The following is a 16,599-nucleotide window of genomic DNA, read 5'->3' on the forward strand; positions in this document are numbered from 1 at the left end:
TCATTTTAATATATACACATCTCAATCTTTTAAAGTTCATGCCCAAAAGACTCATACAAAAACATTCTACGAGACTCAACACGGGGTGCATACCCTAAGGCATGGGGTGCACATCCAAAGGCCCACTCGATTTAATTTCGAAAACAAAAAGAACATATTAATAACTTTTACTATATATTACTTCCATCATCTTTATTGATTTTTAGTTAGGGTTAATATATACAAATTAAAGAAATAATGGACATAGAATACTATTACATTTACAATTAATAAAGTTATTAGCTTTCAATACGAATTTGATAGGGGTTCATTTTTTTAACGTATACATATATGTTTGACTGAAAAAAGCAAAAATGCATCAATTATTAACATTGAGTAAGAAGTATAGTACAAAATAAAGTTAGTTATGGGTAGGTTTAATTAGCATCCAAATACCCTAATCAATTACCACAAAATAATACTTAAAAAACCTAAAAGTTAAAACCCCATTCTCAATTTTTTTTTCTTGGTACCTAACTTGACCATGCAATTAGAAAAAGATTAGCTATGATTATCATATGTTGACTTAAACCAAAGTACATGTCCCTTTCTATATAGCATGAAATGAACACACACTATATAGTATAGTAATATTGACAACTATGTATGAAAGTGGACATTAGGATATTTTCCAAAGTGCATTGTCTTTAGAAAGGAATGGGATAATTTAACTCATCGTATCTACAACACAATAATATATAAATCACCCTTTTTGCCTCAATACCATGAATCATTGAGAGTACTTAATATTAAAGAATAAACACCTTTTTAAGTAATACTAAATTAAGAATTTAGTTTATATATGATGGTGTAACTCTTTTTGCATGGTCATTATTATTTCATACAAAGTCTTCTTTGGTTAATTAATTGATTGTGTTGCATGTGGCTGTGAACAGTGGACAGACCCCACAACCCCTCATTCTCTCCATTCAAATTCTTGTCTTTTCTTGTGTTAATAATTATTTGTATTTTTTCAAAGCTTTATAATAACTAAGTATTTTAATCAGCAAATGCGTCCAATTATACGTGTTCAAAGAGCAGGTGAAAGATACTTCGAGATTTTGGATTTATTTATATATGTGCGGGAATTTGGAGTTTTTAGTGGATTTTTTTCCACAATAAATCTTGATTACGAGTAAGTAAATAGAACTGAATTGCATTCTACTATTAAAATCTGTACTGAATTAAAAGTTAATTTGTCTAAACTGAATTGTAAAACAGTTCAAACAAACTGAACTGAATTGTAAAACAGTTCAAACAAATTGAACTGAATTGTTTTTTGTTTTATTAAACTGGACTGAACTGAAACTATATTAAATTGTATTAAAGTACAATATAAACTAAACCGAACTATTAACTATACTAATTTTAAATTGAATCGTACTAATTTTAACATTGTCTTAATTTTTATTAAACAATTTCTTCAAACTTTTCCACTTTCTTGAATCGCCACAAACACATACAACTGTAATTATAAAAGTTTATTAAAAAAGATTAATTATTTAAATTTTTTAAATGGTAGTCGTTTGATACTCTGAAATAACACGGTAATTATATTAAATAAATTATTAAAATAACTTTTTAATTGAAATTGAGAAATATAACAATATTCTTGAAGATTTTAACTTATGGGTCCATTAAATAAAAAGTATTTAAACTCTGCTTAAAAAATATTATGATTTTATAAATATTTTTTATTTAACATTTTTTCTTTAAATATTTTTGAAGAATTCGTTTATTTGATTCTAGATTGGAGTTTTTAAAAAAATCTACTATCTAATATAATATAAAAAAATACTAAAAATTTATTTTAATATTTATTTTATTTTATTCATAAGTGTCTTACAAATTAAAATTTTAATTATTTACTATTATTATTTTTTATTTTATTTATATTTCTTTTATTATTATATGTATATGGAAATTATTTTATTTTTTATTTATTTATTTTATTTTATTTTTTTTTTATTTTTTTATTTATATTTATTTTTTTATGAATATTATTTTACTTTTATATTTATTTTTAAAAAAATTTTATTTATATTTTTTTGTTTTATATATGTGTATATAATTTATTTTATCTTTTTATCTACTTATTTTATTTTAAAATAATTTTTTATTTATATTTATTTTGTTGCCTCGTAAAAAAATTTTATTAATCAATTATTTATTATTTATATTTTATTATGTAAAAATTAAACTAATATTTATTAATTATTATAATATAATAAAAGATGATACTAGAAAAGTTACTCTTAATAATTTTTTGTCATTTGATATTTCTATAATATTAATTATTTTTCTATATTACTATTTTTTTTTATGATATTTCATTATATAGTCATTTAATAAAATTTAACGTTAAAAAATATATTTTAGTTTTAGTCTATAAAATACTATCATTTAAAAATAATAATATTGATATTTATTTTAAAGTTAGTTGATTTTTAAAATAAATAATTATTTTAGTATGTGCGCTTATACACATTTTAATAATATTAAAAAAAATTTAACATATTTTTACATATTTAATAATATGTTTTAGAATATAATATATTTAAAGTATTATTTTTTTATATAGTCTCTTTTTTTCTTTTATGATTTCTATTACTTAATCATTTAATAAAATTAAGTTTTAAAAAAATATATTTTACTTTTATTTCTTAAAATAATATTATTTAAAAAGTAATATATGTTTATTGATAAAAAAATATAAAAATTTGTGATAAAAAAATTTTGTCTTAAAAAATTTATTATTAATTTTTTATGTGCCCTTTTATTAATATTTTATTAATATTTTAATATAATGAACTTTTAGTAAGAGTGGATCAGTTTTTTTTAGTATAATATAGTATAATTAACTATAGTACAATATAGATAAGTTATTTTTGTCCAACCCTATTTTTGATGTACATTAGTTTTGATGTTTTAAAATATATTAAAAATAATTTTAATATATTAATATTAGTATATTTTTAATACTCAGCCGATGATAATATTAAAATATTGATTAGCACAAAATTTAAACTCATGTTAAGAAATACTTTGCGTGTATTAAGTAGTTACATGTATGACTAAGGATAATAACTAGTCGGATTGGATAGCAATATTTTACTCATTACCTAATTTGTAATAAAAATATTAACTTATTATTCATAATCGTATATTTGTTTAAAAATTATCTATAAATAACAAGTATTCACGTATCTATGGATACATGCTGATATTTAAAAAAATTTCTAAATTCTTAAAATAAAATTAAAAAAATATATAATAAAACATAATAAATTAAATTTAATCAATTTAAAACATAAAATAATTTTAATCAATTTAAATTTAATAAAATATAATTTTAATTTTATTTAAATATATATAATAAAAAAATATATAATAAAACATAAAATAATTTAAATTAATTTAAATTTAATAAAATATAAATTAAATTTTAATTTTAATTTTTTTTGGATAATGACAATATGATATTTATACCTAATTTCTATTTTTAAACAAATATTAAAATATATAATACCTGTTATTTACATATAATAAATACATATAACTACCAATTATCTATTATAAATTTGATTCATGAATATGGATATTTTTGCCTGACATAATTACCCTATTTATTATAGTGAAAATTGACATTATGTTCTATTAAAATCATCACAGTGATTTTTTTTTTCTGTAGTGATCTTATTGGAGTAAAGAATGAATGAATAATTTTAGCTTAATTGATAGTAAATTTATCATTCTATAGTTGAATTAGAAGGTGATGCCTAAAATGTGTTTGGGCCTGCACTTGAAAGGTTGAAAATGTCATATGCAAGTGCTTGATAGGTTCAAATGAAGATCCAAACAGCTCCTCCTTATGCCCCAATTCCGTCTCAAACATTCACATGCTCTGAGAACTCATTTTTTCCCTTTATCATGTAAAAATATTTAACTAATCCTTATTATCTACATATCATTAAAGTTTTTATTTCTATTATTAATTAATTACTAGTAATTTATATAGCCATTTATTTTAATTTTACATTCTTATTACCAAACACTATACTGTATGTTTTTGTTTTCTCTTAAATTTTAGATAATAATTTTACTATCTTGTGATCTCACCAGTATGTAATCGTCTCTAAAGATGAATTTTAAAAAATTATATAATAAGGCCTTAATTAATCACTTAATTATTATTTTATCTCAAAATTTGACTCAAATTTTAGTGAATTTTTTCAATCATATTTTCCTATCTCTATCCAGTAGTTTGGATTTGTCTATAAATTTGAATTCAATTTAAGAAAACGTGACCGACCTCATGGTTATCGTCTCACATTAAATATCACCCTTTAAATATAAGGGTTAAATATGTTTTTAGTCCCTAAACTATTGGCCGTTTCTGGTTTTCGTCCCTCTTCCAAAGTAAGGTACAATTTGGTCCTCATTCTTTAGAAAAACGTTCGTTTTAGTCCTCAAAATTTTGTTTTTAGTCCTCGTTTTAGTCCTCAAAACGTTCGTTTTTTCGACTAAAACGAACGTTTTTTAAAGATTGAGGACTAAATTGTACCTTACTTTGGAAGAGGGACGAAAACCAGAAACGGTCAATAGTTTAGGGACTAAAAACATATTTAACCCTAAATATAAATACATTACGCTGACTTTCCTACTTAAAAAAAAAAATTGGAGTACAAATTAAAAATTCGTTCTAATTATAATCTTATTTCCTATGTTTATAAATTTATTTTGTTATTTTTAAATACCCATAATTTTGATATATGAATTTTTTTTTTCATTCCTATAACTTTTAATTATAAGAAGTATCACTCGGTAGTATTTTATCAATTTGCACATGATACCAAGAGATTGGAAAGAAACTCATAACTTTTTTTATAGTATAGAATTGTAAAAAATAACAATTGCAGAAACACGTTCCTTGATAAATTCCATATATAAGGTCAAATTATAAAAGTAATGTAAATAAATTGATTTTGACGAGTTAAATTAATTTTAAATTTCATTTCTTAACACTAAATATAATTGAACATGTTTTTAGAGGAAAAAAATGAAAAAAGTTTAGAATAAAATTAGAAAAAAAAGGTAAAATTGAAGGGAAGAGAAATATAGCATAAATTTGTTGGGTTTGGAGAGAATATGAATAGATATAGAAGAAAGAGGGCCCAATGGGGGAAGGAAAAGAGCCAAAGTGTGTGGAGCAGTTGTCCTTTGGGATCCAAGTGGTTACAAAAGGTATCTCAACACAAAGGATGAAGACACAATGAAGAAAGGTGATAGAAATTGATGCATTGTGGTCCTTTCAATTATTTCCCTAATAAGTTTAAACTAAAGTTAGGTTTCTCTTTGCTCTTCCAAAACTAAAATATATACCTTCTTCTATTACCACCACAGCCCATACTCTCACCCATGTGCACCAAAACACATCTTTAATTTCATGTCTCAAATCTCTTCTCCTTCTCACACCTATGTTCCACATCACCACCAACACAACCATGTTGCCTCTCTCCTATCTCACAACATTTTTTCTTGAATAAGACTAACTCATTCTTCTTTCACACTTGCCCTTTTTCTTCTTCTTTATTTTCTTTGCAACCTATTTTGTGTTTATGAAAATTATTTGTATGATATTAGTCCATTTTGATAGTTATGATATTATTGATATCATATATTCCAATTTCAAATTTTGTCACGGTTTTATTTATATTTCAAATAATGAAAAGAGAATTTAAATTGCTGAGTTATATGAAGTATTATCTATTTTAAAATTTTATTTGTCATAATTTTGTGCTTAAAAAATATATGAGAAGATAAAAAAAAATTAAATCATTTTTAAGTCTATTTCCTAGACGATATAGAACAATTTATTAGGATATAAACAAAAATTCATATAAATAAAACAAGATAGATACACATAAGATACATCCACTAATAAGAAGTCTTTTAAAATGGTAAAAAAGAAAATTCATGAAAACTTTACTTATAACGAACAATATTTTATTATTATGGCAATCTATGTGTGTCCTTCCCTATAATTACTATCATATAATAAAAATAAATTCATATAAAAATTAACACTACCTTGATTTAAAATCTCGAACATGTAGAGACCTAGAATATTCTAGTGAAGCGGTGAAGTAGATTTTTGATGTTGAGTCACGGAACTCGATTGAATCGAAAATGTATGAAAGATTTTATAGTACCATGTCGTGAAGAAATTTACTTTTATGTCTATTGAGAAAAGACTAACAAGAACAAGGTTATCTCTAAGTGCTTAATGAGGTTTTGGAAGCTGAGCCAGCACACCTTATGCTTATCCATTAGCAGCAAAATTCCAATGATATTTGTTTTCTGGGTCGGTCCATTTTTTCTGCTCGAGTTTACGTGATATTTAAGATAATATAAGCTGCCACTGTTACATGTCCTTCTTCTCCAAAATCACCAGAAACAATTGTTCTAGAATTGTTTAAGGTGGTTTCATTTTAAGTGGCTGAAACTTGGTTGGTGAGTGGTTTTTGGCCGATGCCCATGGTTTTGTGAATGTAATATGTCTACTTTTAAACATATGCGATGGTGATATTAGGAGAAAGTAGTGAACACAATTTAGTCAAGCTTTAATGTCTTTAACCAACATATGTGTTCATAGTTTCAAGCACAAAAACATTCATAAAATGTAGATTTTGATTGGTTTAAACCCTTTTTTGTTTATAATTATTATATTTTGCAATTCCGTCTAATTTTTGTAATAATATACTTATTGTTTTTTCAGTGTAAAAAAATTAAAAAAAAAAATAGATGATTCAATTTGAAGATACAACCCTACCAAATCCGTTCCGTTCACGCAAAATTATATGACGTTTGGTCAAATTTCTAAACCTTCATGAGAAACATAAACAACATTTATGATATGTGATATCCACATCATATAGCCTATGAAGAGACCATCAAATATTATTATTTTTATTTGATAAAACACATTTTTATTTATTTATATCATTTGTTTTGTTGTCTCGCTTATTAATGAAGGTATATGTAACATAAATAATCTAAAACAAATAATTTGTATTGATTCACTTAACGTTGTATTACATTCATTTTTTCTTTAAATTTCTTTTAACAAATTTTACTAATTAAAAATTGATTATAAATAAAATATGTAAGTCATTTTAACTATATATACATTAATTATTTTTTAATATTAATAATTTGAAGTGTTTTTATTTGACCCTTCTGGCTATAAATAACATAGAATAAGATTCAAAACGAAAGGATAATTCTCTTATTGAGAATATATAAGAAGAGATTTCCTTACAAAGTAGCTTACTTTACAAGAGGGGAATATAAACAATTTTTTCATTCTTACATTCTTACAAAGACACCAAGATACTAAAAAAATAGACTAATTAGACTTACAAGTATATTGTAGTAATTATGTATGTATTCTTCTACATGAGTTTTCATCTTATTTACACTTGCTCATAGCCTTGTTTGTATAATGAAGGTTGGCACACTAGATATCATATTTAGAAGATGGGTTGAAACACATAATAATAATATTGTTAAAGAAACATGTGAGTGACATTAACAAATTTATTTACACGCAAATTCTTTTCCTTGATATTGCTTTTACTTTTTATTTCTTTTTAAAAAAGTACAAAAATTTACTCTCATATTATTTTATTTTTGTAATATGTGTTAAACAAATGTAAAATGTAAATATATGTCACCCAATCATTAATTATTTCTTTACATTTCATAGTTATTTATTAGTGATAGGTAGAGTTCTCAATTTATCAGTGCGAAATAAATCTTTCACCGTCAAACATTTAAAAGTATTAAAAAAAATTAACTTTAAAAATATCCGTAGCATTGTTTTAAATATATCACCTGTTTAGATGTTAGAAATGTCTCTATTTCGACATCATATGCTTAATTGACATTGGAATTATTAGATTTTGACAATAATTAAGTTGGAAAGTAACTCCTCAAACGTTATATAAGTGCATGGATCATTTCAACTTGCACAAAAATGATTCTTGGGCTATCAACGAAGCAATTAACGTTTGTAGTTTCACTTTCTGGATGTTATATGTCCTTCAAATTTTGTAAATTCATTAAAACGTTTAGCGGAGAATTGTAAAATTTATTAACATAGTCTGATACCCTATTTTTTGACATCAAATGCTTATAAGACATAAGAATTAATATCTTTCCGACGTCATATATCCTATAAAATTTTGGTAAGAACATAACACGCTAACATTGTTTCTTCATGCTTTCATTTCTATTTGAACTTGCGTTTTTGAAGACAAGTATGAGAAAGAAGAAATGTTAGTTATTTGTCACTTACCTCTTGCGAAAGTGTGTCTCCTGCCTTTGTTGGAGTATTTTGTTAGTTTTGACCAATTTATATCGTTTTTCCATTTAGCATTGACATCTTTTATGCAAGTTGAAACTCCAACACTACCAAGTGAACAAACTGCTTTGTTAAGCAATTAACTGCTTGCGACCAATCAGTTGAGTAATAACTCTGTCATCCCAACAACGCGCATAAACCTTTCCAACTACAAACTCCTTTGTGCATTAAGATATGTTCGAGTTTGGGGGATTTGTGTATCATATGATCATTCGGTTAGTTAGAACCCGACGGTCCGACATGTTAGGAACTTAGTTAGTCTGGAAACGTGAATTGAGTAGTCCCACTTGCCAGACCTTAAACATGGTTCAGAACTAAGGATGATTATATTAAACCGAAGCATGGTCATTACAAGTTTTGTTGTGATTAGGCCAACGCTAATATGAAGCCTACTCTGGAATCTACAAATACAAATTTGAAGTATCGCGGTAGATTAGTTACAATTTGATAGACTGTCGAATCTATATTGACTTTGAGATCGGAATACTTCTACAAGTAACCTTTAAGTTTGATCAAATAGTGACTTGTGTTAGAAATTGAACAAACGAAATAAAGATAATTGTTAACCTCGATCCCACGGTCCAAAACAAAAACTATTACCACACGGGTGATTAATACTCTTTAAGACTATTTATATATTAAAATATTTGAATTTTTACGGTCTCATTCTTTTCCAAATACTATAATTTTTGAATTGACTATTTACTCTTAGCGATATATAAGAAATAAAAGTTTGGTTAGTCATAAACAAGTTATGGCATGGAAGCGCACATTATAATTATTAGAGTAGGTAATATGTAACAGGAAAGAGTAATAGGTAGTAAAGCAAATAACATAGAAAAAGTATCATACCTTATAATAGAGGTAGATATGTATGAGGCAATGTGTATTGATGCATTAAGTACTACGATGGAGTATTGTAATATCTAAAGGATAATATCTTATACAAGAAAAAAGAAATGAAAGAAAATTCAAATAGTTTTAGAATTATTTTTTTGCAAACGGACCATTTTCATTAATAGTTTTAGAATTAATTAAGAGTATTGAACCCTACTTGAGATAATACTAAGTGTTACATTAATTTTATACTAATAGGATTAGCATAAACAATCAAGGATGAAATGAGAATAAATAAGATAATTTAAAAAAAAAACATTACACTTAAGTATTGTAATACTTTTGATACTTTTTTAAAAAGTTAGTCAAATAAATATTTAATATAAATATTGTTTTGGAATTAAACTTCACCATTTCACTCTCTTTGTATTAAGTTTATTAATTAAAGTTTTCTCTTTGCTATGATTTCTTATTCTAAGTATCTTAGAAAATAAAGAATTTATTTGATTATTTCATTACTTGATCGTTCAGACAAACAAGTGAACATATAAAATATAAGATAAGAGTGAATTAATTCAATCTTTTCCTTGATGAAACTATAAACCATATACTATGGGTTGAGTGAAAAATTCTATAGTCCAAATGACCAAATAAACATTATAACATCCAATCTTAATATTCTTAATATTAAATATCTTTACTTCAATATTATATGAATGACCAATACATTGCTTAAACGAAAGTCAATGGCCAGCAAATATAAAATCCAATTAAACTAAAATTTTTCATAATTTTAAATGTCAAATGATTTTCAAATTAATAAAATTAAAACAAGTGCAAACTACGTCTAAAAATTATTTCCATTTACACAAACAAAATTTTCTTAATCAAATAATACACCCAATCAATGTCAATTCAAATATCCATATTCACCACAATTCAAATACTTTGCATTTTTCAACTTAACTCATCTCATCAACATATTTAAATAGTATAATATTTTAATTTTCTTCGTATAAACTCAGAATGTATAATCTTAGGTTCAATTAATGTATATTTTTCTCATAATTTCTTCTCAAATATTCAAACTATCCTAAGCATTTCACAATAACTTATACACTATACTTCTTAAAAAAATTCAAAAAGAAGAGTACAAAATTTGTAATTTGCTTCTAAAGAATCTGATTTAGAAACTAAACACATCACCAAATCATTAACCAACAAGAATTCTTTCCTGAATTTAAAGACAAAACTTTACATAAAAAAGCATAGACCTCGAAATATAAAGAGAAAGAAAAATTTACTTTGATAAATTTTTTTATCAATTAGAACTAATCTATTTTATATTTTTCTTCTAAATGATAATTCAATAAAAAGTTGCCAATTATCTTGTAATTTTAAAGAAAAACTAAAAGATTATAAACTTTAAAGTATATTTTTTACTTGTCTTTACATACATAAATACGCTTCCTTCATTAACCGTACATTTTTTAAAAAAGTTTTGTTAGACGTGAATTTAGTTAAGTTAATGACATTTTTGTATCAGTGTTTATATTTTGAAATTTATTAAATTTTTTGTGTATAAATGATTTAATCTCCGAGTTTAATTTACTTATTTCACAATTTAATACTTAATTATAAATATGGAATGTTAAGTTTGCGTTTTAAGTCTAAAATTGATAACTTAATAAAGTTGAGCAACTAAATTAATTTAAACGTACATCATTAAAACACCTAAAGTTTCACTGTATGACTACTTCATCGGTTATTTATTTTTCTAGTCAGTTTTTATTTATGGATTTAACATCGTAAAAGGACACTGTCTCTTCAATTAACAACCAATAGCCTCTTTCTATTTTGATATTTAAATATTAAAAAAATTGTTATTATAGAGAGAGAGAGAAAAAAGTAATAAACGAATGTGCTATTGACAGTCATGGGTGAACGAGCACCGACAAATAATGCTCTTTCATCTTGCACCTCAATAATCTCGACCTGTACCTATCGTCATTTCAACCAGCTCCAACAAAATCGATTCATTAATATTCATTATTAAAATTTTCATCAAAAATAACTTATTCTTCATTGAAAAAAAAAGAACTTTAATATTGTTTTGTTATTTTACAATGTCTCTGTATTAATAAATTTAAGATTTAACCCAAATTTATGTTTGTTAAAGTGAATTATTATATATGAGATATTGTTAGTTTTGAAAGTTATAATTTTTCTTTAAATTATTGTTTAGTTTGTGTGAAATTATTAGACATATTGAAATAGCAATAAAAATTAAGAAAAGCCAAGGTTTGCAATTTCCAGATAATATTTTAAATATAAAAGCTTAATGGAATTCCTTGAAAGAATATAATAATAAATAATACCTGAAATATGGTATGATGAATCCTAAAAATACTATCTGAGATGCGAAGGATTTGTCTGAATAAATATAAACAAAAAATTATTAGTAATTATTATTTTAAAATGAAAAATCGGAAGCATAGAAAAGCGAGTTTTGATGATTGGGTGTGGGTCGGATGGAACGTGGCGGAAACACGAACGTTTGAGCTTCTTCGTTTTTTGTGTTGGTGTCTTTGTTGGGCAGTGGGTGACACGAAGTAAGTGCTCTGTTTCTATATTATTATTATTCATTAAATCGGTTCAAATTATTAAGAGAAAAAAGGATGGTTGTAGAAAAAGTTATTATATTTATTAAAAAAGTACAAAAAATATTAAAATAAAAAGTTGAGTAATTAATTAATTAATTAATTGCGTGAGATATGAAATAATGATTTGAGGTGAGAGAGATGGGCACTAGTAGACGAGAGCCACCGAGATCACAATCTTAGCGGGAATTTTGAAAGTCGTTCTTTTCTTTTTCTTAATAAATTATTATTTTTATTATTTTATATTTTCACCACAGAAACCCTAACTATTAACGATCACGCGTTCACCACGATCCTCCGCTAAATACTCGCCACGTGTCGCCTTCTCAACCACAATGGATCAGCCCTCCCTTTCTCTCTGCATCCCAACAAAACCTCTCTTAACTCTTACGTGTCTCTTTCCTATTGCTCCGCTTTCCTATTTTATAATAATCATCCTAATAATAATAACCATTCCCTCTCCACTTAAACTATTAAGTCAAGATTAATTATCATTAATTATAATTAGCGCAAGCAAACTAAACTGCCCTGCACATGCGCGGCTCACGAGCCAGCCTTTTCTTCTCCAGCCACATCAGTAACAAACAACACTGTCAATATATTAGCGTGAAAAAAATATAATTAAAATACGTTAACAAATTAATGAGATATGCCTCAGTATTAATCATTGACCTATCACACGAGCTAGTACGAGGTATATTGAGGTAACCAAATTAACCTAAGATTTAACTCATGTAACCTAAGTTATCCTAAAGATTTAATTGGTGAACTTAAATATGTAGAATTTAATGTAATGAAAAGAATAGATGAATTAAGCGTAGTTATTATAAAGGAAGGAGAAGTTTGGAATAAGAGTAGAGGATGGGTTGGACCACGCGTAAATTGAGAACGGAAGAAAGTGATAAAGAAAAGAGAGAGAGACGAGAGTATATATATAAAGCAAACAAGGAACAAGTTGGGAGAGCAATAAGGGGTTTTGTCATTTTCCACATAGATCCGCTAATTAGGTCAGAGCGATGAACGAATGATTCAGCCTTGGCAGTGTGGTGGCTTTTGAACAAATTCATTCCTTCTTTCTCTCTCACCCGAGACCTCAAAGAAAGACATGCATCTGCTGCTTTGTGCAGACCACGCCCATCACTCTAATTGCTTCAATCATTTTGCATGCCAACCCTCTCTCTCGGTATCTCTTCACCACACAACAAAATTAAATAATTTTCTTGTTTCATATATGTGTGAAAACTTGTGCTCTATTGCTTGCTAAAACGTGTCCATGAAGCTCTTCACTAAAGGTGAATTTGTATCGATTTATTTTTTCACACGTTTGAAAGGGAAGACTTCGGTACTTTTCGTAAGTCTTGTGATCTCAACGTAAGATTTAAATTATCGATCTAGGTCTATAAGGTCGAGTGTTCGGTTTCTCACTTTTTTTCTTCTCTTTTTAAATATTTCAATTGATTGACATTCTATTAGTTTAATAATTAATATTTTAATAAATGCGTTATTAAATTTTTAAAAATTATATCTTTCACTTTTATTTATAGATTTTTTTTATATAATTCTGATAATCTTGATATACTTATTTACTAATTTATTTAACTTAATTGTATGATTTGAATCTGAATGACATTGATGGATTTTTTTTCTTCAACTTAAACAATTAATTTGGAACAATTCAGACGATATAGTATATATATATATATATATATATATATATATATATATATTACAAAAACCATTCTAATATATATATATATATATATATATATATATATATATATATATATATATATATATATATTAGAATGGTTTTTGTAATATATATATATATATATATATATATATATATATATATTACAAAAACCATTCTAATCTGATAACATAACATTTTCGTTCTAGCTGAAAAAACCTACTTCAAAGTCCAATGGGTAGTTAATATTTTTAGAACCAAATAAATAAATTAAATCATTCAAAGTTAAATTACATTTCTAACTTCATCGATTTCTATTTCAAACCTCACTCGTCTACTTCCAAATCAATTATCTTAAATTTAGAGTCAATATAACCACTTTACAAAATAAAAATAGTTCAATCAAATATATAGTAATTCAACTTCGTGAAGATAAAATGTATTTAAAAACTTACGGAAGATTGTGAAGATAAAATGTATTTAAAAAATGAACTTGAGAAATGGGTGTGCTTCTTACATTGTTACCACATATATAGGATTTGATCTTGAAAGATATGAAGATTTGAGTTACAATTGAAGACAAGACGAAAGAGGAAGATAACATGTATGCAATTGTATTTAAGACCGTAAGAAATATTTTATAGAAAAAGAATGAGAAGGGAAAAATAATGTTTTAGTTTAAGTTCGTCATAACTAATGATCAATTATGTAAACTAAAATCTTTCGTGTTTTGATACTTTGTCTTAATAGACTTACCATGTGAATATATTATTTATAACTAGCGCGACATGATTGATTATGGCTTCATCGTAAATGATTATGTGCATTAATCCAAAGTGCAAAACGAACTAAAATTTATAAACTTTCAATTACAGTTACTTCTAAACAATATTTTTGCTTGATTTTTCTTTTTCTTTGTCAATTTCTCTTACTTAATTCAAACAATTTTACTTTATTCTCTAATTTTCTTTTTTATTATTCACTTTCTTTTACACCATATCGATCTCAGAAAAATTGAATGATGACCGATAAATTAAGAATGCACAATATAAACATGTTAAAAAATATTATAATGTTTAAATTAAAAAAAATCACTAAAACAACCTACGTTAATGTTTTAGTTAAAGTGTTTAGATAAATTATTTGAATTAAGATTTTCATTTTATAACAAGATATGATTTATTATCTAAGTTTATCTCATAAAACTTAACTTAATGTTTTAAACTGTTTTGTATAAACAGGTTTTCTAATTACCATACATAAAACATGCTTAGTTTTGGAAATCAAACATCAAATGGTTGATTTTCTAAATTTAATAATATACCTAATTGAGCATGCTTGGTTCTATCTCCTATTTCATCATCTTTCCCTATCATAAATAGTTTTCTTCAATTAGATTAGAAGAAGACACAAAAGTCTCATTATTCAATTTCTTTCATAAGAAAATGTTAAGCTAACAAATTGATTCCAAATCTTTATACTATATATAATGATTCCCATATGATTCTCTGACTTATTTTGTCAAATTAATTATTAGAGGCTAACTTATGATTGCGAGAAAAAGAAAAATGACAAGTATCATACATATTCTTCAAAGAATGATTTTATAAAGTTTTCCAACCTTGCTGAAATTATTTTATTTTATTTAGTATTTACAACAAATATTTTTTATCTCCTAAATTATTTGCACAATTACCTTTCAACCTCCAATCGTTGGTTTTGTCAATATTTTAGTTTTAATGTACTGTTTTTCATAACATATTTTACTATGTTCGGTGTTTTTTCTCTTTCGTTAGTTTTCTATTAATTTCAGCTTGTTGTGTATTTATGGTTTGAGGTGTACTTTTGTATGGTTGGTTTGAAATAGATTGAAGATTTGAATCCAAAAAAGATAACTTTAGAAGTAATCTGAAGACCATTTCGTGTGCTTGACAATTCTTGTCGACTTGGAACATCTTCAATAACTAAATGTGACATGATATTTATCGAGTACATTTAAAGTTAATTATATTTAAAACACACTTACAGAAAAAAAATAGTCAAATGAGATTTCTCAATCAAAATTAAGTATCGACAAAGTTTGTATATACTCCATTCTTTGTTGCAAACATTTATGTTGACGAATTATTTAAAGATTTTTTAAAATAATATTTAAAATAAAAGTTATATATATATATATATATATATATATTTTACATCTAAAAAATGTTTCAATGTGTAGTGTTCAGATCAACTGTTCAATGTTATATTGAGTCATTAAATGTTTGTTTTTCTTACAGAAGGTACTTTTATGTTAAAATTGTATTTCACCATCCATACAAATTATTGATCATTATCTCTTTTTTCAAAATAAACTTTACACTAATAAAAATCTAATTACAGTATAATAAATAATAATTATGCTTTATCTTAAATTGATCAGATAGTCTCTTTATAAATTGACTGTTTGACTATTGATCCAGTCATTCAATCTTAGAAGTAATTAATGCTTGATTATGTGAGTAACATGAATGACAATCTAAACCATCTAATTCAAAGTTAACCGTGAGTCATCCATACAATTAAATAAGCATTATTTTTTTGTAATTATAAACATTAATTTCGAACCAGTTAGTTTGGTGTTTCTTTTGTTTTGTTTAAAGCCGATAAATCAGCGGCTTGAGTCGCATGGATCTGAACACTTCTATATTTTGTCTTATATAAATATAAACACAAATTTAATTTTACTCATCATTATTTATTTATTATTTACTTACTAGAAAAAATAAATAATAAAAAGTCCAAAGCAAATGAGTCAAAAGAAGTCACCATCCAAAATTGTTAGTAGAATATATTTTTCAAAATTTGATTTCCCGTTCCTAAATTTTCCACAGGGCATCTCTTTCACCCTCTCTTAACCTTTTGCACATAACAACTCTCTCTCTCTCTCTCTCTCTCACACACACACA

Source organism: Vigna umbellata, chromosome 11 (assembly GCF_029865625.1).
Source record: "Vigna umbellata cultivar VRB3 chromosome 11, Vumbellata_1.0, whole genome shotgun sequence".
In the NCBI taxonomy this organism is placed as follows: Eukaryota; Viridiplantae; Streptophyta; class Magnoliopsida; order Fabales; family Fabaceae; genus Vigna; species Vigna umbellata.